General features: G+C 40.3%; 1 protein-coding gene and 1 pseudogene across 1 annotated transcript in view; one reads left to right on the forward strand and one right to left on the reverse strand.

The window, feature by feature from the left end:
* Positions 1-25,551, forward strand: part of LRMDA (leucine rich melanocyte differentiation associated) — a gene marked incomplete at its 5' end in the record, with an annotated part of 1,193,353 nt that overhangs the window by 1,038,274 nt on the left and 129,528 nt on the right. The window lies entirely within an intron of this gene.
* Positions 7,280-7,945, reverse strand: LOC102407642 (annotated as a pseudogene).

A 25,551-nucleotide genomic window follows, 5' to 3' on the forward strand; every position in this document is an offset into this window, starting at 1 on the left:
CACCCCACCCTTCTCCCATCACTCACTCTGTTGTAGCCCTCTGGCTTCCTTGCTGTGAAAGGCAAACTGGGGAACTCTTGCTCCCCGCTCAGCCCAGGCCATCCTGGATTCCTTGCCTGGATCTCTTCCCTGGATACCTGGTGGCTGAGTCCCTCCCTTCCTTCAAGTGTTTCCTCCTCCATCTCCTTCCTTGCCATGGCACATGTGACCACAGCTTCCTACCTTGGACATGGTGAAAGGGACTTTGCAGGAGTGATTAGGTTAAGGATTCAGAGATGTGGAGGTTACTCTGGAGTATCAAGGTGGGCCCAGTGAGGGCTTTATAAGGATTTCTGTAAGAAGAAAGCAGCAGGAAAAAGATGCAACAACAGAAGTAGAGGTTCTGTGACTTGCTTTGAAGATGGAGGAAGGGTCCACGGGCCAAGAAATGTAGGCAGCTTCTAGAAGCTGGCAAAGGACACAACTCTTCACCAGGGCCTCTAGAGGGAACCAGTCCTGCTGATCCCTTGACTTTAACCCAGGGAGACCCATTTTGGACTTCTCATCTTCAGAACTGAAGGTAATAAATCTGTGCTGTTTTAAGGTACTGTGTTTGTGGTTATCTGTTGCAATAGCAATTAAAAACAGGACCCAGAACCATGAGACCTCAAGCAATATGACCACCGTGGACTCTGGTTGCTTTGTGAAATCTACCAAGCTTTTTTTTCTTCAGTGTTTTCTTAATGCCTCAGAGACAGAGGGAATCTTGCACTACCTGCATTCTAGTGTCCTTTGGTACCAAGGCCAGCTTTTGATACTTCAGTTCAGTCGCTCAGTCATGTCTGACTCTTTGCAACCCCACAGACTGCAGCATGCCAGGCTTCCCTGTCCATCACCAACTTCCAGAGCTTGCTCAAACTCATCCATCAAGTCAGTGATGCCATCCAACCATCTCATCCTCTGTCGTCCCCTTCTCCTCCTGCCTTCAATCTTTCCCAGCATCAGGGTGTTTTCCAATGAGTCAGTTCTCCGAAAGTGTTGGAGTTTCAGCTTCAGCATCAGTCCTTCCGATGAATATCCGGGACTGATTTCCTTTAGGATAGACTGGTTCGATCTCCTTACAGTCCAAGGGACTCTCGAGTCTTCTCCAATACCACAGTTTAAAAGCATCAATTCTTCAGTGCTCAGCTTTCTTTTTTTTTAAATATAAATTTACTTATTTTAATTGGAGGCTAATTACAATATTGTATTGGTTTTGCCATACATCTTTATAGTCCAACTCTCACATCTGTACACAACTACTGGAAAAACCATAGCTTTGACTAGATGGACCTTTGTTGGCAAAGTAATGTCTCTGCTTTTGAATATGCTATCTAGGTTGGTCATAACTTTCCTTCCAAGGAGTAAGCGTCTTTTAATTTCATGGCTGCAGTCACCATCTGCCTTGATTTTGGAGCCCCCTCAAAATTAAGTCTGTCACTGTTGCCATTGTTTCCCCATTATTTGCCATGAAGTGATGGGACCAGATGCCATGATCTTAGTTTTCTGAATGTTGAGTTGTAAGCCAACTTTTTCACTCTCTTCTTTCACTTTCTTTGGGAGACTCTTTCGCTCTTCTTTGCTTTCTACTTAGAAATAAGAGCTGCATTGTGTGTTTGGGGCCGGGGTGGAACCCAGTTGTGTTTCCACGTGGTTCAGCTGAAGGTGAGGGAAATGGTGAGACGCAGCATTCTGCCTGCCAGGAGCAGTGGGTGGTGCACTTGCATCCATTTTAAAAGCCCGTTATCACTGTAAGTAGATAGTTCTCTTCAGTTGAAGGATGTGATTGGCTGGTGGGTTTTGAAAGCAATGTCTTTTTATGGTCATTCAGAAACGTGGAATTTCCGAAGTTAGAGCCTACAGCTTGTGGGAAGCATTTGTCATTTTACCTGTCATGGTCTGGGTCCAAACAGGCTAGGAAGAGTAGTGAGGAGGGTCACTGCATGGCCTGTTCCCATTCATTTATTCATGGAGCCCTCCTAGTTTCTTCAGGGGGGATTAAAATGTTTTTAAAAATTATTTATTCACAGTCCTTCCAGACCTTGTGCCATCTTCCTGTCTCTAACTTTGCCTTTCCATCTCTCTTGCACCTCCCCTGCCCCCCTTCACCTCTGGAAATGGCCTGTATTTGTGAGGATAACCTTAATACTTGAAACCTTTCCAGCTTTATTTACAAATGACGATAATTTAATCCAGTGACTGGAAAATCCAGAAGTACTCTCCACCCCAAATGTCCTTTAATTTAACTGGCCAGTGAAGAAAGCCTAGGGATTATTAAACAAGAGAAATGACAGGAAGAGCTGACTGTTGGGCTCATTTGCATCTGAATGTGTTATTTATTTAAAAACTGGAGAAGTGCTGAGTGGATGGGTTAGGGAAATATGGCTGCCATTCTGGAAAGGGCGCTGGCACAGTATAACCATACTGCAGTATCCCCTTGGCATGTGTAAAGGGAACATACTGGTGTTTTGGTCACAATGCCGTCTTTTACTGAATCTTCTGTATGGAGATAGGGGGAAAGTTTCAATGGCATCTTCATTGGAATCCACTATGATCCACAAACCATACCATCTTGATGGGAGTAGGGAGAGAGGTGTTACTATTGTAAACAAGTTTTGGATGAACTTTCATTTTTTCCTGTATTCTAAGTACCTGACCCAGGAAAGATGGAATGAGAACTCATTTGGTGTTTATTTTAAAAAATAGGAAAGAGACAGATAGGCAGGAGAGAGATTTTTTGAGAGGCTTATGTTCTGAAGAAGAATGTGTGAGCCTCTTACAAGGGTCTTTTAGTTGCCTTTCTCCCCCTCCCCCTTGGGAAGTTACAGGGCACTCAGTGGTTCTTCTCGCCTTGTGTGCCCCTTGTGGTTGTCACAGAAGTGGGCTGCGCTATGGCATCTGTCTGCCACTGATCTTTGAGGTGGGTTCAGTTTGCATTGTCAGATGCCCTTTCATCCATCATGACTCTGAGTGTGTCCCTTCTGAAATAGAGACATACTGGGTTCAAGAGGGGCCTTCCCTGGAGCAGATTTGTGCAACAAAAAAAGAAACCATTATTATTGAGTCTGTACAACCTGGCAAACTCTTTGATTCTACCCACTTTTAACATATCAAATCTTTAAAGTTTAAAACAACTCAGAAAGACTGAAAGAACTTTTCAAAATTTCAGTACAGTTGAGTTTCAGTTCATTCAGTCATATTCCCTTCTTTACCATCTAACTTACCATCCAAGCTTCAATCCTTCTGTCCAGTCTGATATAGTTATTGAGTGCCTATGAATAAGAGTTAGTTCACATCTGAAAAAGCTCGTAATGTTCATTGGAAGGACAGACGTGCAGAGCTGTGGACCAGGTGCTCCTGTAGATATGTGGCAGGTGGAGGGTACGTGGGAAAGGCGTAAGCACTTACTATATGCTGGGCATAGTGCAAAGAATAAACTGATAAACAAACAAAATTGACTGTAGTCACTGCAGAGAGTGGAGTCCATAGAAACGGTTTATTTTCATTAACAACTTTTACTCATAATAAGAGCTTTGAGGTGGATATACAGACTTAGAATTTTTGGAGGAACACAATACTCAGTTTAGGCAAGCATTAGGAGGGTTTCCTTGAGAAGGTGACCTTAAAGCTGAGACCTGACAATGCATCACAACTAACCAGGAAGAAGTGTGGGAAAAGTGTTCAGGTTAGAGGGAACAGCATATATGATGGCACAGAGGACAGATGCATGATTTGTTGAAGAACCAAACTTTTAGTTTTCCCAGAGAGTGTTGTGGGGGAGGTTTGGAGGGAGAGAGAGAAGAACAAGGAAGCAGATGAGGGAAATGGCAACAAGGGTGAGTAAGGGCAAGATCATGAAGAACTTTGTATGCCAACTTAAGGAGTGGAGACTGGTCATAGAGGCTTGGAGAAGATCACTGAAGATCAGGTTGGCTAATTGGAAGTATCATTCTGGCTCTGGTTCTAGAGGCAGGATGACTATTTAGGGATTTGGAGCAAGTAATTAATACAAGAAGTGTTGGTCATTTACAGGGTTTTCTGTTTTCACAATCTTAATAACCCCAAGATGAAATTTTCATACATAGCTATTTTTCTGTACTCGGTATTATTTTATTAGAAAAGATTAAAAATAAAATGCTAACTGATCTTACTTTCACAACACATTGGGACTATTTAAGGCTGAGTTTGTGCTCATTCTTACCTGCCAAGTCATTTCAGTAACGCATGGTAGAAATGGGTGAGTGGATACGTTCTCTGGGATGGCCTTCATAGCCTCTGTTGTCCAGAGCAGATTTCATGCACACCTAAGCATTCACTGCATCATTTTCCAGAAACTCAACTGCTGCACTCAACCCATCCTCAGGTCTGTGTCAGTCACTTTTAAAAAATCCAACATCATTAGAATGATTATATGCACATTACAGCTATGTTTCATGGACTCACTGGGTTGAAAGTGTTTACCTAAGGTCAACAACATCATTTCCCTAAAGGACCATTCCTACTCTGCCTCAGATAAATCCTTTGCTGTTTTTAAAGTGCTTCAGGTTATAATATTCCACTTTCCTGGCCAAAATTCTATTTACGGCATAGTGTTGACCGTCATGGGATCTCAAAGCACATTCATTATTATGTTGCCAAACTCTGTTTTCCAAGAGTAGAGAGTAAAGGCAGAGAGAAGTAAGATATGAAGGAGTTAGGTCAGAGATGGAGTCCGGCCCCTGGCGGACCCCATGGCCTCAGAACTTAGTACCAGGCTACAGGGCTAAACCCAGGCCTCCCAGTGTTCTGTTAGGGCGGGCCACTTTGGAGGCATGACAAATGGAACCCAGGCAGAGCTCTGCCAGAGTGCAATAGTGGAGACAGTGATGGAAAGCAGATGGAGACTCTGGCCTTCTCTTGGTGAGAAATCCAGTGAGGGAATGGAGAATGTTTGCAAAATCTTAGCGCTCCATTGGGACATCTCCTGGTGCAGTTACAAGTCACTGGCCTCTGTCTGCCAATGGTTTAGTTCGCTTTTGATGAAACCAAATTCCCCTTTGACTTTCTCTCAAAATTTTGAACATTTCCCAAATTTTGTTTGACTTGCTTGCTGGAGGCCTGGAATTAAAAATCCAGCACTAGAAAAATAAATGAAATCTTGCATTATTGGGGGCTAATGGTTGAGTACGGTGCTTGTGGCTGTCTAGTTTGTGGTTTGCTCTTCAAATGGTATAATCCTTGGCTTGATACAACTTGGGGGTGTCATTTTATCTTTCCTTGTTGGTTTCTGGGTGGGGTTGGGGGCCCTCTCTTCCTCCATAAATGTGCTTCAGAAAGACGATGGTTTGTTCTGATGTAAGTGTTCAGAAAAGAAGGCTCATACCCCATTTGTTCTCTGCTTCATGGTTATAGGATTAAATATTCAGTGTGTATATCATATATCTTTGGAACATGTCCAGTTTTTTTTTTTTTTTAATGTTCAGTGCAGTTCAGTTGCTCAGTCATGTCCAACTCATTGTGACCCCATGAATTGCAGCACGCCAGGCCTCCCTGTCTATCACCAACTGCTGGCATCTACTCAAACCCATGTCCATTGAGTTGGTGATGCCATCCAACCGTCTTATCCTCTGTCATCCCCTTCTCCTCCTGCCCTAAATCTTTCCCAGCATCAGGGTCTTTCCAGATGAGTCAGCTGTTCACATCAGGTGGCCAAAATATTGGAGTTTCAGCTTCAACATCAGTCCTTCAAATGAACACCCAGGACTGATCTCCTTTAGGATGGACTGCTTGGATCTCCTTGTAGTCCAAGGTACTCCCAAGAGTCTTCTCCAACACCACAGTTCAAAGGCATCAATTCTTTGGTGCTCAGCTTTCTTTAAGTCCAACTCTCACATCCATACATGACTACTGGAAAAACCATATCCTTGACTAGATGGACCTTTGTTGACAAAGTAATGTCTCTACTTTTTAATATTCTGTCTAGGTTGGTCATAACTTTACTTCCAAGGAGTAAGCATCTTTTAATTTCATGGCTGAAATCACCATCTGCAGGGATTTTAGAGCTCCCAAAAATAAAGTCTGACACTGTTTCCACTGTTTTCCCATCTATTTGCCATGAAGTGATGGGACCCGATGCCATGATCTTAGTTTTCTGGATGTTGAGCTTTAAGCCAACTTTTTCACTCTCCTCTTTCACTTTCATCAAGAGGTTTTTTAGTTCTTCTTCACTTTCTGCCATAAGGGTGGTGTCATCTGCATATCTGAGGTTATTAATATTTCTCCCAGCAATCTTGATTCCAGCTTGTGCTTCATCCAGCCCAGCATTTCTCATGATGTACTCTGCATATAAGTTAAATAAGCAGGGTGACAATATATAGCCTTGACGTACTCCTTTTCCTATTTGGAACCAGTCGGTTGTTCCATGTCCAGTTCTAACTGCTGCTTCCTGATCTGTATACAGATTTCTCAAGAGGCAGATCAGGTGGTCTGGTATTCCCATCTCCTTCAGAATTTTCCACAGTTTATTCTGATCCATACAGTCAAAGGCGTTGGCATAGTCAATAAAGCAGAAATAGATGTTTTTCAGAAACTCTTGCTTTTTCCATGATCCAGCAGATGTTGGCAATTTGATCTCTGGTTCCTCTGCCTTTTCTAAATCCAGCTTGAACATCAGGAAGTTCATGGTTCACATATTGCTGAAGCCTGGCTTGGAGAATTTTGAGCATTACTTTACTAGCATGTGAGATGAGAGCAATTGTGCGGTAGTTTGAGCATTCTTTGGCATTGCCTTTCTTTGGGATTGGAATGAAAACTGACCTTTTCCAGTCCTGTGGCCACTGCTGAGTTTTCCGAATTTGCTGGCATATTGAGTGCAGCCCTTTCACAGCATCATCTTTTAAGATTTGAAATAACTCAACTGGAATTCCTTCACCTCCACTAGCTTTGTTCGTAGGGATGCTTCCTAAGGCCCGCTTGACTTCACATTCCAGGATGTCTGGCTCTAGGTGAGTGTATAGTTGATTTATAATGTTGTGTTAGTTGCAGGTACAGTACAAAGTGACTCAGTTATCCATATATATATACATTCAATCTTTTTTAGATTTTCTCATACAGGTTATCACAGAATATTTTGAAACATAGCCAGCTTTAACAAAGCTCCACCTTCAACATTTTTCAGTGATCAGGTAGGGATGCAAAATCAGAAAACCTGTCCTTCCCAAAGATCTAACACTGTGTTTTCTTTCTTTCTTTCTTTTTTTTTTTTTTTTTTTTTTTTTGATGCTTTAGTATGGTTTATTAAGCTGTGCCTTAGTACAGACACAGGGGCTTGCCCATGGTGCTCTTAATGTACAAGGCCCTGATGTTCTGCCAATTTTTCTTGAGCAATGACACCAGGAAGTTGACAGCTAAGTGGATGTTGTACACAAGGTCCTCATCTGTCATCTTCATGTGGCCAACAGCGACTGCCAGACACAGCACCTTCTTCATCTGGAACTTGATCATGGACTTCACTTCATCAACTTTGGCCACCATGTTCTCATTGTGGGTCAGCAGGGAAGGAAACTTGCCAGACTTGTTCAGGCCTGGGCCCAGGATTCGGGGGATCTGCTTGATCAGAGACTCTGAAGCCAAAAAGGCATCATATTTCTTGGCCAGCTTCTTGATCAGTTTCTTATTCTTGTTGAGTTTTTTCAGTGCCTCGATGTCCATGTGGGGGATATCCACAGCCTTGGCCTCATCACCATGCTGCTGGTCCCCCAAGACACACACGGAGAACTTGGGGCGGGGAGTGGACTTAAGCCTGATGGTGCCCGGGAAGCATCTGTCCTTCTGAGGGTCATAGTTCTTCAGGCTGGTCTGAAGGTCCACCGTCTCCCAAAACTTTCTGCGCTCGTGCTGGTTCCTGCACCACCTCGTAGAGGGTGTCACGGGAGACTTTGCTGCTCATAGTTCCATACGCTGCAATAACCAGAAAAGAGCCTAACACTGTGTTTTCTAAGTGAGAATTTGGTCTTTGACTCTATAAGTATGGACAAGTGTCCTAACACAGGTTACAAAGCAGTGGATTAGCTATTTGGAGAGCAAGGAAATGACAGGAAATTCAATCATTAATGATGGCACCTCCTTAGTCCAGTAAAACTCTGAACCTGTACCATCTATAATAAGTGGTTCTGATTCTTCTGTGATATTCCTATGCCCACCAGTGTCATCCTTCAGCTCAGCCAGAAGACCACTTCCCCCAGTCTTCCTCCCTCTTCTTTCTCTCATGCCACTACCTTTGCTTTCTTTCCAAATCTTAACAGAGCAATTGAGACTTGTTGCCTTTCTTCCTCCCTCTTGCCTCGTCTTTCCCCTACTCTCCCCACTCCTTCCCCATCCTTCATCATCTCGCAGTTACAGTGCTCGCCTGGTCATCAGTCCAATATCCCCTTCACAGTCGTTGCCTTGCTGACTCCTCGTGATATCCACCCTGAATCTTGTCCCTTAGCTGTCAGCCTGCTCTCCTGAGCCCCTCTTGCACCTACACCTGCTCCCTTCTTTTCTCCCCACATCCCTTCAGTCTGATCTTTCCATCTTTGAGCCCCATCTTCCTTTTTCAAGAATCTCAACCCCTTTGGATCTTTGACCCTCTCTGTACAGGCGTCCTCAGTGTTATCTTTCCAGCTCTCACCTCTCCATGAGCTCCAGAACTCCCTGCCATCTGTTTCCCAGATTTAAAACTACTGCACAGTTGATCTATTTTATGTATGACGCATCCTCCTTTGTTAGTAAGTAAGCTCTCCAGGGACATAAATCCATATCCATGTTACTGTTTTAACCTTGGTGCCTAAACTCATGCCTGGAATGTGCTATTGCCTCAATACATGTATCTTGAACCAATGGAATGAATGTTAGCTGCAACATTTATTGAGTACTTGTCTTGGAAAGAAAGTATCTCTCTAAACACTTAAGGTGATTAAGCTTAAGTTGAGTGTTGTTTAGTCGCTAAGTTGTGTCTGACTCTTTTTGCAACCCCATGGACTGTAGCCCACCAGTCTCCTCTGTCCATGGGATTTCCCAGGCAAGAATACTGGGTTGCCACTTCTCCAGGAGATCTTCCTGACCCAGAGATTGGACTCATGTCTCCTGCATTGGCAGGCAGATTCTTTTATCACTGAACCACCAGGGAAGCCCGTTTGTTACTTCACAAAGACATGACAAGATCCCCTGAGACTGACACATCATTTGCCCAGGTTTTAAAACCAAGGACTGTAAAGCAAAAAGTCCTGAGGGCAGAAGGAGAAGATGGCATCAGAAGATGAGATGGCTGGATTGCATCACTGATGCAATGGACATGAACTTGGAAAACTTTGGGAGATGCTGAGGGACAAGGAGGCCTGGCATGGTGCAGTTCATGGGTTTGCAAAGAGTTGGACATTACTGGGCAACTGAACAACGAGAACAAAGCAAAAAGAAGGCAACTCTCCTGATGCTACTGGTGAAAAGACATGACATGCTTCAACACAGACTGGGTAACCAACTCCAGCTTTTAATCACTGAATTTTGCTTGGAGGTCTGTATCTGATTTCTGCCATTTCCTAGCTATAAGAACTTGGCTAAACCTTTTAAGTCACCTGAACTTTTGCTTCCTCATATTAAATTAGTAATATTAAAAGGATATCACCTCTGACTCCACAGTGTTTATGCCCATGTATGTTATATGCTGGTTTTGCCACTGGTACAACTCAACATCAGTGTTATCCCTCAGATAAGGACCGTTCATGTTTATGGATAGAATAGATTCTGTTAGGGTCTTGCAGAGCCATAACACAAAACAAAAACAATGAAGCACAGGTGTTGAAGTTATGTGCCACTCTTAAAGGAACCTGTATCCACACTGCCTTCTTTCATTACTTTTTCCATCCATCTATCCACCAGTCCATCAAATACTTACTGAAGTCCTACCAGTGGTAGGCCTGGGCTACAGACACAAGGACAAAGGTAAATTCCTTTGACGTGATGGAGGAGGTGGATGTCTGCTGGAATCAATGGGATAGTACAGTGAGGAGGGAGCTTCACCACACAGGTGGGAACCGAGAGCTTTGGGGACCCTGAGAAGCATACATCTCCCTGGTTGTGGTGTAAAGGAAAGCTTTATAGAAGGCTTGACACTTGACTGGATTCTAAATTATTAAGAGCTCTCTGAAGAACTCAGAGTTTCAGGAATAATATGAAAAAAATAGAGGTCTCGCTCATAGCTTATCATCCTATGCTTTTAATGGAATATAACTGAAAGATAGTTGTATAGTCTAAACAAGAAAAATTAGTAGTGTTTGGAGTTCTTGGGGGAAGGCCATAGTAGGAGGACCTTGAAAGGGAACTCGAAGGATTTGAGCTTGGAGAGACTAAAAGAGTTTATTCCTCTGGAATCTCCTCTGATGTCTAAGGTGGGTAACCCTGATTCCTGGGATAACCTCCATCTTTGTGCCCCTTAAAGTCATCCCTTAGGTTCACCTGCCATGGGTGCCAGAGAGGGCTTTGTAGGTCACTGCTAAATCATCAGTCTGGAAAATAACTGGGGAGGCATCTGCTCACCAGAATGGGATAGGGGCTGGAAATGGAGTCATGTTTGGTTTGGAGACTTCAGGTTAATGAAGCAAGGCATGTGTCTGTAGCTATGCAGCATAGGGAAGAACAGGAGGGTGGAACTCTATAAGCCTGTGGTTCTTTGGCTGTAGATCTGAAATAATCCAAGAAGACATGTATACTCTACCACCTCCCGCTGCTGGGATCCAGGGAAAGTGCAAAGGGCTCCATGTGTCTCTTTGTAACCTCTCTTTGCTGGAGGGAACAGTTGCACATGTTTCCAAGAGACTTGTCTGGAGACCTTCTGGTTTTTCAAGCTGAATAATTTCTGTTCCTTGCTAGACTTCTCAAAGCTTCATCTGAGTTTTAGGGCCAAGGATTGACATAAAGACAGTCCAGAGTCTGAATGAACTTTCATGTGACCTGTTTAAGACCTGTCACAGGGATGTTCTACCCAGAAGAGCTTTAGCTTATCTGGGGAAAGAGAGATAAAGCTGGGTGCTGTCAGAGTTTGAGAAGTAGCTTAGAATGGAGGAAAGAGCTCTAGATTGGGAATAGGAGCCCTAGATTCCAGTTCTGGGGTTTATCTGTGTGACCAAGAATATATTTTGTCCCATATGTTCTGGGCTTCAATTTCTTTTGCAAAATGAGAGTATTAGACTAGTTATTTTTATACCTGTTTCAGTGTAAATAGGAGAAGGAAGTGGCAACCCACTCCAGTATTCTTGCCTAGAGAATCCCATGGACAGAGGAGCCCTGGTGGGCTGCTGTCCATGGGGTTGCACAGAGTCAGACACGACTGAAGCGACTTAGCATGCATGCATGCATTGGAGAAGGAAATGGCAACCCACTCCAGTATTCTTGCCTGGAGAATCCCAGGGACAGGGGAGCCTGGTGGGCTGCTGTGTATGGGGTCGCACAGAGTTAGACAGGGCTGAAACGACTTAGCAGCAGCAGCAGCAATGTAAATATTCTCAAACCTTCTTTGGCTGCTCTCTGTGTACAAGCTTTTCTAAGAAGCGTAAGTGTGATATCTCCTGCACATTTTTGTCAACATACGTGCAGGCATTCCTGACTCAGCTATGGGCCCCACCTCTGCCATATGCTTCCCACACTTTGTCGGTTGGGCTGTCCTTTATGGCCCATCTCAGTGCAGCATACCACATGTTCTTTAGTGCATGAGGTGACTGACACAGGCTGACTCCGTGTCTTGTTCTATAGGCTGCTTCTTGAGGAATCTTGAATCCAGCAGCAACCCCCACACTAGCTTTGTTCTGTGAAAGGGGAGGTGGGAGAGCAGGCTTCAGATCAGCTCACACATGCTTTATGAAGTGGTCCTGAGTGGGCCTTGTGAAGCAGCTGTTCTCTGCACCACACTGTAGTATTAAGCCTAGACTTGGATAGCATACTCTCCCTAAACCAAGTCAGATAAACACTGAGGCTCAGGAAGAAGCACACCGTGTTTGTCCATCCAAATGGCCGTAAGGCCCGAGGATGAAGCATTAAACCAATACAGTGGAACTCTAGAAGGCAGAACTGGGATGGAAGCTTCAGAAAGGGGAAGATATGTGGTTCTCTGAAGTAGTTCCACAATGATGCTTGCTGTGGAGTAGGATATAATTACTAGTGAAATTAGAATCGCTTTCCCTGTCTCTGTTGGGGTTCTCATGGATATGTATCAATATTTTCAGAGATTTTAAGAGAATAAAGCACTTGATTCAAGTCTCAACTCTACCACTTACATGTGGCTATGGCGAGTCCTTTAACTTCTCTCAGCTTTATTATCTAAGATAATAAAGAATGTGTTGTCTGCCAGGTTGCATCTTTCACAAGGTAGTTATGTGATTCAAAGAATATCATGTTTTTGAAAGTAATTGTAAGCAATATGTTCTTAACTGTTGGTTATGATTTATGATGGGTTAAGGACCACTTGGAGGATGTGCTCAGTACCATGGAACCTGTCGACAATAAAGTTAAAAAAAGAAACTCAGTGTATACACAGTTTTGAAGTTCAGCTTCTAGAGGTTCACTTGGCAGATCCACGTGTCAAAGTTTAACAGTCCCTGAGATAGAGATCTATTAATTATAATGATACTTTGACCTCCATGATGGAGGCTACATTTCTATTTTTCCTATTCTACCTCTGTATCTCCAGTGATCAGACATGCATCCCATTGGAATATAGTTAGGGCATGATTGACATGGGTGATATGTATGTGTGTATGTGTTTGTACTATCCACTCATGACTTTCTATCTTCTAGAAGTTTCCATAAAGTGATTAAGCACTATATATGATGGAAGAGGCACAGTGCACTCAGGGTCATAATGTTTCACTCACTCATGAGCCAGAAAAGGATAATCCCACGGCTGTGTATTCTACTAGGCTGGCTCCCTTCTGCAGGTTAATTTTGGTAATGTGTCATATTTTCTCTGACTCAGAGGGATTAGCTGGGAAAAATACAGATTGTATAAACAATTCGAACTCCCTGGATATGATTTGGTATCCCTGTCTCTTTTCAGTCACAGCAGGGTCACACCTGCTAAATATATATTTTTAAATTAATTCCTTTTAGATCATTCTTTCTGAGCAGCTCAGTCATAATAGAGAAATTGTTCTTTCATATCTTTTTTTAAAGCATGTTTCATAGGTGCTCCTCTTCCAGTTTAAAGGGAGAGTTCTAATCACTGTGCTGCCTATTTTGCATTCATTTTTTATTAAATTTGTAAAGTGAACTATGCAATATATGCAAAAATGCATAAATGATACTGCACAAGTTTATAAGTTATCATAAGCTATCACTATCCAGTTAAAAAAGTAGATTACCCTAACAGACCCCTCTCATGTTCTGTTCTGGGCACTAGTCCTTCTTCCTCCTCAAGGGTAGTCAGCATTCAGATGTCTAATACCATAGATCAATTTTACTTACTTCTTTATTTTATATAACCAGAAACATATAGCGTATGTATTATTTTTGTTGCTGCTGTTGTTGTTCTCATTCAATGTTACAGAGTCTTCCATAATATTGGAATCCAGTGTAACATTTTTTTCCTTTGCGATTGGTGCTTTTAGAGTCTTGTATAAGCAGTCTTGTCTACTCAAAGGTCATGAAGGTAGTCACCTATGTTATCCTTCAGAAATCTTATATTTTACCTTTATACTTAGAGCTATAACATATTTGACACTTTATTTTCATGTATGATGTGAGGTAAGGGGTCAATAATTAATTTTTCATAAATATATCTGAAAAGACCTTTTATTCCTCGCTGTTTTGTCATAAATCAAATGTCTGCATATATGTGAGTTTGTTTCTGGACTCTGGTTCCATTCATACACTTGCCTCTTCTGGGTCAGTGCCCCAGTCTCTAAAATACTACAGGTTTATAATAAGGCCTAGTACCTAGGGATGTGTCAAGATTATATTGGCAGAGGATATGTGTATGTGTGGCTGATTCAGTTTGCTGTTCAGCAGAAACTAACAATATTGTAAAGCAACCCCACACACACACAAAAAAAAACGGTTATATTTGCTATTGCATCTCTATACATATTTTGCAATCATTTTATTTATTTTAATATCAGCAATAACAGTTAAAAACAATTTATGGGATTTTGATTGGGGTTGCTTTGAATCTATAGACTACTTTGAAGAGAATTGGCCTTGGAGTACAGAATGAAGCAGGGCAAAGGCTAATAGAGTTTTGCCAAGAAAACACACTGGTCATAGCAAACACCCTCTTCCAACAACACAAGAGAAGACTCTACACATGGATATCGCCAGATGGTCAATATAGAAATCAGATTGATTATGTTCTTTGCAGCCAAAAATGGAGAAGCTCTATACAGTCAGCAAAAAAAACAAGACCAGAAGCTGACTGTGGCTCAGATCATGAACTACTTACTGGCAAATTCAAACTTAAATTGAAGAAAGTAGGGAAAACCACTAGACCATTCAGGTATGACCTAAATCAAATCCATTACGATTATACAGTGGAAGTGACAAATAGATTCAAGGGATTAGATCTGATAGACAGAGTGCCTGAAGAACTATGGAAGAGGTTTGTGACATTGTACAGGAGGCAGTGATCAAGACCATCCCCAAGAAAAAGAAATGCAATAAGACATGTCTGAGGAGGCCTTACAAATAACTGCGGAAAGAAGAGAGGGGAAAGGCAAAGGAGAAAAGGAAAGATATACCCATTTGAATGCAGAGTTCCAAAGAATAGCAAGGAGAGATAAGAAAGCCTTCCTCAGTGACCAGTGCAAAGAAATAAAGGAAAACAATAGGATGGGAAAGACTAGAGATCTCTTCAAAAAATTAGAGATACCAAGGGAACATTTCATGCAAAGACAGGCACAATAAAGGACAGAAATGATATGGTTCTAACAGAACCAGAAGATATTAAGAAGAGATGGCAAGAATACATAGAAGAACTACACAAAAAAGATCTTCATGACCCAGATAACCACGATGGTGTGATCACTCACCTAGAGCCAGACATCCTGGAATGGGAAGTCAAGTGGGCCATAGGAGGCATCACTCCAAACAAAGCTAGTGGAGGTAATGGAATTCCAGTTAAGCTCTTTCAAATCCTGAAAGATGATGCTGTGAAAGTGCTGCACTCAATATGCCAGCAAATTTGGAAACTCAGCAGTGGCCACAACACTGGAAAAGGTCAGTTTTCATTCCAATCCCAAAGAAAGGCAATGCCAAAGAATGCTCAAACTACCACACAATTGTACTCATTTAACATGCTAGCAAAGTAATGCTCAAAATTCTCCAAGCCATGCTTCAACAGTACATGAACCATGAACTTTCAGATGTTCAATCTGGATTTAGAAAAGGCAGAGGAACCAGAGATCAAATTGCCAACATCCGCTGGATCATCAAAAAAGCAAGAGAGTTCCCAAAAAACATCTACTTCTGCTTTACTGACTATGCCAATGCCTTTGACTGTGTGGATCACAACAAATTGTGGAAAATTCTGAGAGATGGGAATACCAGACCACTTGACCAGTCTCCTGGGAAATCTGTATGCAGGTCTAGAAGCAACAGTTAGAACTGGATATGGAACAACAGACTGCTTCCAAATCGGGAAAGGAGTATGTCAAGGCTGTGTATTGTCACCCTGTTTATTTTATTATATGCAGAGTACATCATGAGAAATGCCGGGCTGGATGAAGCACAAGCTGTAATCAAGATTGCTGGGAGAAATATCAATAACCTCAGATATGCAGATGACACCACCCTTATGGCAGAAAGCAAAGAAGAACTTAAGAGCCTCTTGATGAAAGTGAAAGAGGAGAGTGGAAAAGTTGGCTTAAAACTCAACATTGAGAAAAGTAAAATCCTGGCATCAGGTCCCATCACTTCATGGCAAGTAGATGGGGAAACAATGGAAACAGTGACAGACTTTATTTTTTTGGGCTCCAAAATCACTGCAGATGGTGACTGCAGACATGAAATTAAAAGACGCTTGCTCCTTGAAAGCAAAGTTTTGAACCATCCTAGACAGCATGTTAAAAAGCAGAGACATTACTTTACCAACAAAGGTCCAGCTAGTCAAAGCTATAGTTTTGCCAGTGGTCATGTATGGATGTGAGAGTTGGGCTATAAAGAAAGCTGAGGCCGAAGAATTAATGCTTTTGAACTGTGGTATTGGAGAAGACTCTTGGGAATCCCCTTGGACTGCAAGGAGATTCATCCAGTCCATCCTAATATTCATCGGAAGGACTGATGCTGAAGCTGGAACTCCAATATTTTGGCCACCTGTTGCCAAAGAACCAACTCATTTGAAAAGACCCTGATGCTGGGCAAGATTGAAGGTGGGAACAGAAGGGGGTGACAGAGAATGAGATTGTTAGATGACATCACCAACTCAATGGATGTGTGTTTGAGTAAGCTCCGGGAGTTGGTGATAGACAGGGAAGCCTGGCGTGCTGCAGTCCATGGGGTCTCAAAGAGTCGGGCACAACTGAGGGACTGAACTGAACTGAACTGTAGAGAATTGATAGGTTTACAATATGATGTTTTCTAGTCCATGACCATGAGGCTACCCTTTTACTTATTTAGGTCTAATTTAATTTATCAATATCAATATCAATATTGATATCTTTGGGATTGGAATGAAAATATCAATATCAATATCAAAATATCAATAATATTTTATTGTGTGTGTGTGTGTAAAGGTCTTGTACATATTTCAGTGTTCAAGATTCATTCCTAGATATATTGCTTTTAATTTTTATTTACTTTTCATTTTGTTATAATTTTGTTTACTTATTTTTGGTGTTGGTATATTGAGATAGAAATAATTTCTCTGTGTTGATCTTGAAGCCAGCAGTCTTGCTAAATTTACTTATTTATTCTAAAAATTTGTAAAATATTTGCATTTTTTATATGCAAAATCTCATCTCCTGTTAACAATTATTTCTTTCTTTCTAATCCTTATATCTATTTTTTTTCCTTACCTTGTAGCATCAGTTAGGGCTTCAGTACAATATTGAGTAGAAGTGGTCTTGAATGATACCTTTGTCTCATGTTTAATCTCAACTTTCAATTCCACTACTAACTATATTGACTGATACATTATTTCTACAGCTACTCTTAACTAATTAGGAAAATCTATTCTTATTTTGTTGAGTTAACCTGAATGATTGTTGAATTTTTGTCAAATATCAAAAATTTTTGATGCATTTTAGATTGTTTACTTTTCTGCTTTACTCTGTTAATGTAATAAGTTGTATTGATTTATAATAGACTTCATTTTTAGAGCAGTTTTAGGCTTATAGCAAAATTGAGTAGAAAGCACAGAGAGTTCTCATATACCCCCATACAGGTACAGCCTCTCCAAATATCAGCATCCCCCACCAGAGTGGAACATTTGTTAGAGTCCATGAACCGACACTGATACATCACTATCACCCAAAGTCCAGACTTTACATCTGCCACTGTAGTATCAAACAGTAGAGTTTCACTGCCTGAAAAACTCTCTTTACTTCACCTATTCTTCCTTTTTGTCCCCTAATCCTTGACAAACGTCAATCTTTTTACTGTCTCTACAAATTGTACCTTTTCCAGAATGTCGTATAGTTGGAATCATATTAAATGTAATCTTTTCTATTAGGTATCTAATGGTTTCTCACTGGGGCTTCCCAAGTGACGCTGGTGGTAAAGAGCCTGCCTGCCAGCGCAGGAGAGACCTAAGAGATGCTGGTTCGATCCCTTGTTTGGAAAGATCCCCCCTGGGGAAGGAAATGGCAGCCCACTCCAGTATTCTTGCCTGGAGAATCCTATGGACAGAGGAGCCTGGCAGGCTACGATCCATAGGATTGCAGAGTCGGACACGACCGAAGCCACCAAGCATGCAGTGGTGTATCATTAGTGTTTAATTTTCAGTTCGCTAATGACATGATGATTAACATTTTCATGTGTTATTTGCTATTTGTGTTTTTTTTTTTTTTTTTTTTAATGAGGTGTATGTTCAGGTCTTTGCCCATGTTTTAAATTGGGTTGTTTTTTTTTTTCCTTGTTGCTGAGTTTTAAGGGTTCTTTGTACATTTTCATTAACAGTCCTTTATCAGATATGTATTTTCTGGATATTTTCTCATAGTCTGTGCTTGTCTTCTTATTCTCTTGAGGAATTATATTGATTTTAAACATTACAGTAACTTGCATTCTGGGATTTGCCCAAGTTGACTGCATTGTATTAATACACAGATCCACACAGATACATATATATATATATATATATATATATATATATATATGTATGTATATGTACATACAGAATTTACTGATAATATTATGTGTATAAAATTTGAATCTTTGTTTATGAGATGAATTATCCAAAATATTTTTCTTGTAATTCTGTTGTCAAATATTAATATCAAATTTTGCTATCTTCAAAAAAGAAGTTGTGAAAATTTGCTTTTCTATTCTCATTTTGTCATAACAAATAATTTTGTTATGGTTTTGAAGACTTCACATAAAATTGGCATTATTTTTTCCTTAATTATTTGGAAAATTCATGGCTGGAACCATCTAAACCTGGAATTCTCTTTGTGAGAATGTTTTTAATTATAGACTTGATTTCTTTAAGATACAGAACTATTCTGATTTTTACTGTGTCTGGTTTGATAAGTTTTTTAAAAATGTATTAAAATGTCAAATTTATTTGCATTAACTTATTCACAGTATCCTCATCTATTTGGGGAGCCCTGTATTGATGTCCCTCTTATTTCTAATATTATAACTTGATGTTTTCTCTATTTTTCTCTTGAAAAGTCTTATCCTTACCCTCATACCAGGATTTCTCATTTAGCAAGCCCTCTTTAAAAACCCAACTTTTGGCTTTGTTGATTATTTTTGTGTATATTTTATTATTTTAAAATTTCTTTCTTTCTTTTTTTTTTTTACCGTTTTCTTCACTTTATTGAGCTTTATTTGCTATTTTTTTTTTCCTTGAGATGTATAATTTGATGAGTGATTTGTAGCTTTCTTCTTTTCTAACATTTTTGTTTAAGGATAAAAATGTTCCTCTAAGCATGGCTTTAGGTGTATCCTACAAATTTTTTATGTCATATCTGCATAGTCATTCAGTTCAAGATCTGTTCTAATTTCCACTGTTTGGGTTGTTTTTTTTTTTTTTGGCCCTGGATTATTTGAAGTCGATTGCTTAATTTCTAAGCACTTAGGCATGTTCAGTTGTTGTAAATAATTTCTAGGTAATTCCACTTTGGCCAGAGAATATGCTCTACATTATTTCAGTCTTTTCAAATTTGTTGACACTTTCTTTATAATCTGGTGTATGTTTGCTTTGAGTGAACTTTTTGTATTGTGCAATATCTGGAATTTTTATAAATGTTCTTCCAATATTTATGGGTATGGGTATGTGTATGATTGGTTTCTTAATCATACTATTCAAATCTTTTATATGACTCCTGAAGTTTTCTTTCACTTACTGAGAGGTCTCTGACTTCCTGCTATAATTTTGGAGTTGTCTCCTTCAGTTATGTCAATTTTTGTTTCATGTGTATCTTAGATTATTTGATGTGTATAAATTTAGAACTTTTACATCTTCGTGAATAACTGACTCCTTTATCGTTATACAACTTTATATTTTTAGTAGTATTTCTTACTTTTAAATCTAATTTACTTAACATTTATATGTATATACTTTCTCTTATGGTTAACATTTTTATTATATTTTGCCTCCATTCCTTTACTTTTAAATTATCTGAGTTTTTATATTTAATTTCTTAGTTTCTTATAAGCAGCATAGAATATTTTTAAGTCATTGTGAAATTTTCCTTTTAATTGAATTATTAGCCAGTTTAACATTTGAAGTAGTGACCTCTTAACTTATATTTAATATAAGTCCCTTCTGGTCCATCCTGTCTTTTCTTAATGATTTCTTCTGTTGTGTCTACTCTTCTGTTAAATATATCAATTGAATCCTTAGTGTGACCCCTTGTGTTTCACAATTGAATTTTCATTTGATTCTATTTTATAGTTTTCTTTTTTTTTAATTTTATTTTATTTTTAAACTTTACATAATTGTATTAGTTTTGCCAAATATCAAAATGAATCCACCACAGGTATACATGTGTTCCCCATCCTGAACCCTCCTCCCTCCTCCCTCCTCCCTCCCCATACCATCCCTCTGGGTCGTCCCAGTGTACCAGCCCCAAGCATCCAGTATCGTGCATTGAACCTGGACTGGCAACTCATTTCATACATGATATTTTACATGTTTCAATGCCATTCTCCCAAATCTTCCCACCCTCTCTCTCTCCCACAGAGTCCATAAGACTGTTCTATACATCAGTGTCTCTTTTGCTGTCTCGTACACAGGGTTACTGTTACCATCTTTCTAAATTCCATATATATGCGTTAGTATACTGTATTGGTGTTTTTCTTTCTGGCTTACTTCACTCTGTATAATAGGCTCCAGTTTCATCCACCTCATTATCACTGATTCAAATGTATTCTTTTTAATGGCTGAGTAATACTCCATTGTGTATATGTACCACAGCTTTCTTATCCATTCATCTGCTGATGGACATCTTGGTTGCTATTTTATAGTTTTCAATTGTTTGCTAAATTTATGTTTTGTCCTCTAATAACTTTAAAATATGTAGCTGACATGTTCAAGTCCTTGGCCAATTACTCCCACATTTGAGTCTTTGGTAGGTAGCTCTGTACTTTTTTTTTTTTCTGGATTTGGGGACATTTGTTTTTGTCTCTTGGTATGCACATGATATTTCATAGAATATCTTATCCTGAGTGCAAAATTATGGAGTTCATTTGAGATTGTGAGTAGTGTTGTTTTCCTCCAGAGGAAATTTATGTTGTTTCTGGGAGACAGTTAGAGTAGGGAAAAATCACCTCAATCCAGTTAATGATGTAGAAGTCAGGTTACAAACGTGGTGAGGCAAGATCTATTTCTAGTTACCCCTCCACCCGTGATACACTTCTTCAGAGGCTCAACTGAAAGTCCTGGATATCTATTTGCACTCCTTCTTTCTGGCAAACTTCATATTTAATTCTGTCCTTCAAGATCTGTAAGATTGTTAAATGTTTGGTTCAGCTTCTACATCTTTCAGTTGCAGCTTAAGAACTGAAAATTGCCTCAGGGCAAAAGTAACCCTGGGTGTCAGGGATGTGTCTTTGTACTTCCATCTTCTGTACTTCCTTTCCCTCCAGAATTTAATGCCCTTAAGTCCCAACTGCCTTAGCAAGTCTGTGAGGGCTCCAAGTAAAATTTTCTGTACCTATCTTCCACACCACTCCTAGTTGTTTTTCTGAGGAATGTTGGTCTACAAGCATCTCATCTACCATACTCATCAAACTGAGTCTTACTTCACGCATCTTGAATTTGAGGCTAAATAATGATGCTCAGTAATAAGGACCATGAAAAAAGAAATCCACCTCCACCACTTTCTCTCCTCGGTCTTTCTAATTCTAAAGCTAAGCCTTTTTCTATTCAAGCCCCTATTTCATGTCTCACTCTTGGGTAATTGTTTAAAAATCGTCATAACAAAGTACTAATTCTTAAGGTGAACTCTTCCTAAGAGATGCCTACATTTTATTAATAGAGCAGATCTGAAGGCTAACAACTTTTGACAGAAATACCTATGATAGATAATAGAAGAGGGAAAATTGTTCTTGTTTGCATGGCTCTCAGTAATAACGTGGGGCCATCTACTCACACCACAGCCAACTTTGCCTTCAGATCTCCCTCTCCATCTGAAACCCTTCCTCTTTTCCAAGCATTCACTGCAAGTTGCTTCCTCATACAAAAGGGGACTTACTCTCCTGAACCTCCGTGTAAGCTGAAGAATTTAATCATCCAACTCAATGCTGCCCACCAGCTGGCCAAATTCATCGCCCTTTTAGAAAAGAGATAACCTGTTTTATCTACTACGCACAAGAGGCAAAAAGAGATAAATTTCTTCTATTTCATACTATAAAGCAAATCCCCAATACTCCATGAAGGGGATTTTAAACAATGCACAATTAAGCCATTGGTTAGCTGTTTGACCTGGAGAAATTCATTTAACTTCTCTCAGGCTTGATTTCTTCACCAACAAAGTAGGTCTGGCAATAATATTTGTTTCATAATATTGTTGTGAAGATAACAGGAAATAATGCATGTGATTATTATTTGAGCGACTTTTCAGATTCCACAGAGGGTTTGAAATAAATATTTAAAAATTAAGGAGTATGAAGTTCTTTCTAAAGTGAAAAAAGGGCACTACTGAAAACTTTTGCTGTTGCTTTTTAGTAGTCGGTCATAGCCCCCATTTGGAGAAGGAAATGGCAACCCACTCCAGTATTCTTGCCTGGAGAATCCCATGGACAGAGGAGCCTGGTGGGCTGCTGTCCATGGGGTTGCACAGAGCCGGACACAACTGAAGCAACTTAGCAGCAGCAGCATAGCCCCCTTTAGACTCAAATCTAAATCTTATGCCCTAACTTGAGTCAGATGGTTGCTTTCATTGCTCCTGTGTCTGCTTTTCTTAAATAGTGGACCTTAATCAACTGAGGAGGTATTGCAGGACACCAGCTAACTGGGAATCACTTTCTGAGATGTAGACTCTGAGGCTGGGTGGGAAGATGTTACAGACTGTGCTTTGATTCCAGAGAAGAAAGGATTATTTATTTACTTCTCCAGACTCTTGGTCTCACATCTTCTGGATGAATGTGAAGATAGGTATATAGAGTTGATAACCGAACGGGCTCCTTTATGATCCTAAGCCATGGCCCACCTTCGATATGAAATTGTCTTTTGGTCTTCAGTGATTCCTTCCATCATCACATCATTTTCTGCCATCAGAGTTTCATTACTAATGACTCTGGATGGCCAAGGACTTTCTGATGAAAATGATTTTTGACACTGAAAATCCAAATCATATTTGAGAATGTGATCTGGTGACAGCATGAATAATAGTCATTCCTTATGTTAGTTGGGGTCTTACTTGTCACAATCTGTGTTTGCTCATATCATTGACCTGTGTAGCAGTTTAAAACAGAATAGATGGAAAGAATAGCCATAATGGTCATTCACCAAGTGTATTTTGTTTACAGAGTGTCTTCATTTAATTTTTTATCATTTCATTTTCATACAAATCCTTTAAAGTGGACACTATCATTGTCTATTTTAAAGAATGGCTGTTGAGACTCAGAAGGCAAAAATTTTGCTCAAGATCATGAAGCCAATAAATGATGTGGTCAGATTTTCAACTCAGTTTGTTTAACTGGCAATATCGTAGTTCTTTAACAATACCTTGCTGTCTCTCCCAAGTGCTTTTCCTCAATATGTAAAGTGAGATTGTACCTTGGCGAGGGAGCCATGTTAAGTATGATAGGTAGGTGAGTCAGGAGTAGATTTTTAAATCTCCTAAACCTTAGCCCAAATCTCCTTCTACTGATCATACAATTTTATCTCAATTAATACCTCAACTTTTGGAAATGGGTACTTTGTGAATCTCTCTATTTCAGAAATACTTTTGTGGTGCTGAAGGTGGAGGTGTAATGCATTAAACATCCTAGTTCAAAATAACCAATCAAAAATTCAGATGTCTAAAGAGTTGCCATTTCTACTGTATGTGGATCACTATCAAATTTACTTAATGTCAACATCATTATGCACAATTTAATTTCTAATTCAGGAAAACAAGCCTGGGTCTCTTGGTGGCTTTGTTGCCGATGTCACCATTATTTTTGAGCCATTAGTATCAGAAATGGAGAAGTTACCAGAATATTAAATAAGAGAGAATTGGGGCACCTCAGTTTCTTGTTTTACTCTGTACTTCTGTGTCTGAGCCAAAGCACTCATATTACAAGACTAAGGCAGATTTTGGAGCTTAGACAGCTCTTTCTTATTGAATTTGTTCTCTATTGAGGGAGAGAGATTCTAGAAGCCAGCCTATCTTGGATTGTAATGAGGCTTTCAACAGCTCTGTTACTCCTCTTTAAAAGCTTGTAAACTTTTCTAAAAGAAGAATATGTGTCTAGGGCTTAATCCCAGATCCTGGCCTAGGCCCCTTCATGGAGGCTGACTTGATGTTGATTTCATGACTCATCGTAGGTCCGTCCACCCTGATTTTCCTTCCAGGTCCCTGTGAACTATGGCAAGGCTGGAAAGTCCAAGGGCTTGGCCCCAATTCCTCTCCCCGAGCTCCTTTTTTTTTTTTTTTGCAGAATTTCCACTCAAGCTCCTCTTTCTGGCCCCTCAATAGGCGATACACATGGGATGAATGGGGAACATATATGGGCTGAGGATACAGAGACGAGAATGACTGCCTAGCCATGGATCTCAGCAATACACAACACTTCCAGCATGCATCTGATGGTGAACGCTTAAATAGCCTGGTGTATCTGAACAAAGAAAACACGTGCAGGAGCACTAAATCTTAGCAAGATAAGGCTCTGTCAGAGAGACGAGAGAAGGAGACGAGGAGGATCTGAGAAGGGGTTAATTGAGGGTGAGGGCAAGTTTTACTCTGTTACCAAATTGACCCATTTGTATCCGTTTACCTTTTTCCCTGGAGTCACTCTCATTTCACTTGCTGGGAAATGGACTGAAACTTGGTGTTAGCAGAGGGAATAACTACATGGATCTCATACACACGCACGCAGACACACACCCACATGCAGATACACAGCATAGGTATGCCAGCTCTCTTCCTTGCTGTCTGAGGAATCTACTAACCAATTCTTTCATTGTCCACTGCAATACGAATGTAAAAATATGGGAAGTTAAAAAGAAGTTACAGCCTCCAAACCACATTATTTTTTTCACCAAACCATGATGTCATGGACTTACCTCACCTTTAGTGCAGCCAAGCGAATAATGTGTACTGAGCTTTCTATCATGTACCATTATAATTAGCTCTGTCAGGCCTTAGCCCTGCAACCCTCATGCAGATAATATGATAATATGTCTTCATAACCAAGTGACCTTACATGCACAATATTTCTCCCCTTATGAAGATTGCATGTCAATAAAGTAATTGAGTCTCGGAGGCTGCAGCGAGGGAAGATTTAGATGATTGGACATGCGGAGCAGTGATGTATGACCATTATTATTCCTCTTGTCAGGGAGGCGCGTACAAGCGAGGATGGCCAGGAGATGACAGGGATGACGGGTTACGTTTCATTAAAAAAAATATTGCTGTTAATCACCACTCTATTCTTTTCAAAGTCACTGAGGAAAGAAACTCTTTTTTCATTTTAGCTCACGATGAACATCCCAAATGGGAGCTCATCATAAGGTTTCCAGTCTCAGTCCCTCACAGGGCATCTTTCTTCCTGTGCAAAGGGGCTAACTTAAGATTTTAATGACAAGATCAGCAATGGGGATGTGGGCAGGGGCCACTCGACTGCCCTGCCTTAGGGCTCCTTGGATTTCCACGAACAGAAGGACGCCTGCTGAGATGGAAAATCGCTTCCCCTCCTCTCCCCGAGAAGAGTGTGCTCACA

This window comes from Bubalus bubalis, chromosome 4 (genome assembly GCF_019923935.1).
Source record: "Bubalus bubalis isolate 160015118507 breed Murrah chromosome 4, NDDB_SH_1, whole genome shotgun sequence".
Classification (NCBI taxonomy): Eukaryota; Metazoa; Chordata; class Mammalia; order Artiodactyla; family Bovidae; genus Bubalus; species Bubalus bubalis.